Raw genomic sequence first — 2,833 nt, forward strand, 5'->3', positions numbered from 1 at the left:
GTGATATTATTATTTTAAATTGTGCTTGTTGTTATTTTTACTGTGTTAATTCCTATGTTCTGGCTTCCTTTTTGTTAGTGATAAGTTGACTGGCTCTGTAGTCTTAGCTGTCAAACACTCTGCTCTATTGCCTTTGAAGAAAGTATATATAATTCATCATGGAATATCAATTAGAGGGATAATACAAAAAGAATTGGAGATGTGGAGAATGAAATTAAAAAGTCATCACCATTTCTTCCTTGACCCTCTTTTTTTTTTTTTTTTTTAAATAACCAGGGGAAAGCGCGAACACAGTCCCCCACTACCATAAATTATGCAGTGGAGTTTCCCACATTTGGGGAAATCGCAGGGATCAGCATATCCGGAGGGCAATGGATAAGCCTCGCCCTGGGAAAACTACCTTCGTGATCATGGTATCTCCCCTGCCAGGTAAGCATTGACCCTCTTTTAAGATGCACACATTCCTACGTTTCTAGCTTCTTCAGTGGCTGCCACATCTCCATCTCTCATGCTTATTCTTCCTCATTTCTCTGACCTCTGAACACTGGACTACACAGGGCTCAGTCTGTGGATTATATCTCTCCTCTCTGGGTTACTCATTCACTCAATGATCTCATTCAGCCTCCAGCTTTAAATATGCTCTCCACACTAAGAATTCCCCATTCGTATCCTATATACATATATATCTTATATACAATTGTCCAATTATTGCTGCAAAATAATATGTCCAGAACAGGGTGATTTCCCAGTCCCCAAGTCTGTCCTCTCACAGTGTTGTTCATCTTAGTCTCTTCTAGTTTATTTTCTTTTTCTCAAACACCACATCTAACTCATCCAAAAAAATCCTGTTGGCTCAATGGTCTAACTACTGCTGACCATCTACTGCACTAAGCAACCATAGTCCAAGCTACCATTATTATTCTCCTGGATTATTGCAGTAGCCCCTCACTTGATGCCCTGCTTCTGTCCAGATTCCCTTCTGTCTATTCTGAATGCTGAAGCCTATATAATTCTACATAAATGTAAGTCAGATGATGTCACATCTTTGACAAAGCTCTCTAATGGCTTCCTAATTCACCCAGAGAAGTCAGAAAGTCCTTACAATGACTTATAAAATCATTCATAATCTGGCTGCCACTGGCTCTCTGAAAACACAGAGAGCCTGTGGCAGTGGTGACGAGATTATGAATGATCTAATAAGTCATTAATTTTCCACTCACTATTATACTCACCATTTATACTCCAGTGAGCACTGGCCTCTTCTAAAATTCTAGGTGTGTTCCTACCTCATGCAGGTTTTCTCTCTCCATGGAACCTTCTTCCCACAGATATCCACATGACTTCTTTAACTTTTATTTATTTATTTATATATAGTTTTAAAGATGGAGTCTCGCTTCTTCACCCAGGCTGGAGTGTAAAGGTGCAATCTTGGCTCACTGCAACCTCCACCTCCCGGGTTCAAGCAATTCTCCTGCCTCAGCCTCCCAAACAGCTGGGATGACAGGCACCTGCCACCATGCCCAGCTAATTTTTTTATTGTTAGTATAGACATGGTGTTTCACCATGTTGGCCAGATTGGTCTCGAACTCCTGACCTCAAGTGATCCACCTGCCTCAGCCTCTCAAAGTGCTGGGATTATAGGCAGCCTCCCTTCATTTATTTTTTTCAGTCACTTTACTCAAATTTCACCTTCTCTGTGAGTCTCTGTGAGTCTGTAATTGTAAAACTACAACACATAAGAACTTTTCATTTCCCATATCTGCTTTATTTTCTCATGAATACTCATTAAAATTGTACACAAAATACATCTTTCATATTTTGTCAGTCTACATCTCCTAGAAAGTAGGTAGGTAAACTGATAAATCAGAGCTGGATCCCTATGTCCCAAAGAGGAGGTGGACCCAAGCAGATGCTGAAGGCACAAACAGGCTGCATGAGCAGATTGACTGATTACTTGTGCATACACCTGCCCCTGTTTTATTGCTGTGTCATCTCAACCCTCATTTATGGCCTCATGGAGAGTACCTATGACTAGATGACTAAGAACAAAAAATCTACTTGGCAACTAGTTGGCTCTTTTTAATATCACCAAATGTAAACATAAGTCTATGGCATTAAAACCTTAGGTAGGCAGTTGGTGGGAAGAGAAATCCTGTCTGCAGGCATAATTTTGAGCAGTGCACTTGGGTTGTCTACTTTGTCTTTATTGATCTGTAATGGTTTGTGGAGGACAGTGTTGGATGTAGAGGAACTTAGAAGAATTGATTGAAGGATTGGAGAAAAAGTAGAAATAGTTTGCCAGCCCCAGACTCTGTGTTCTTAAGAACTAGCTGATTGTTCTCACCACATGGGCTACCCTGATCACTGAAATTTATGTGCACCCTTGCGAGGATCTGGGGAAAATTAAGGAGCTGCTTCCAGTCATGTTAATTCTTTTTTTTTTTTTTTTTTGAGACGGAGTTTCGCTCGTTACCCAGGCTGGAGTGCAATGGCGCGATCTCGGCTCACCGCAACTTCCGCCTCCTGGGTTCAGGCAATTCTCCTGCCTCAGCCTCCTGAGTAGCTGGGATTACAGACACGTGCCACCATGCCCAGCTAATTTTTTGTATTAGTAGAGACGGGGTTTCACCATGTTGACCAGGATGGTCTCGATCTCTTGACCTCGTTATCCACCCGCCTCGGCCTCCCAAAGTGCTGGGATTACAGGCTTGAGTCACCGCGCCCGGCCGTTAATTCTTTTCTCATAAATCTTTCACATGGATTCTGCTGGTTCAGTGACCTTTATAATGTAGTTGGTCCCCAAAGGTCTGGCAAAGGTCACTTTATGTGCTAT

General features: G+C 41.9%; 1 non-coding gene across 1 annotated transcript; it reads right to left on the bottom strand.

Moving 5' to 3' along the window:
• Positions 1–273: 273 nt before the first annotated feature.
• On the bottom strand, positions 274–437 carry LOC135277878 (U1 spliceosomal RNA). The gene has a single exon (XR_010345453.1). It is a non-coding gene; the product is annotated as a U1 spliceosomal RNA (small nuclear RNA).
• Between the last annotated feature and the right edge of the window lie 2,396 nt (positions 438–2,833).

Source organism: Aotus nancymaae, unplaced genomic scaffold, assembly GCF_030222135.1.
Source record: "Aotus nancymaae isolate 86718 unplaced genomic scaffold, 86718_ANA_hifiasm-v0.15.2.pri h1tg000033l, whole genome shotgun sequence".
NCBI classification, from domain to species: Eukaryota; Metazoa; Chordata; class Mammalia; order Primates; family Aotidae; genus Aotus; species Aotus nancymaae.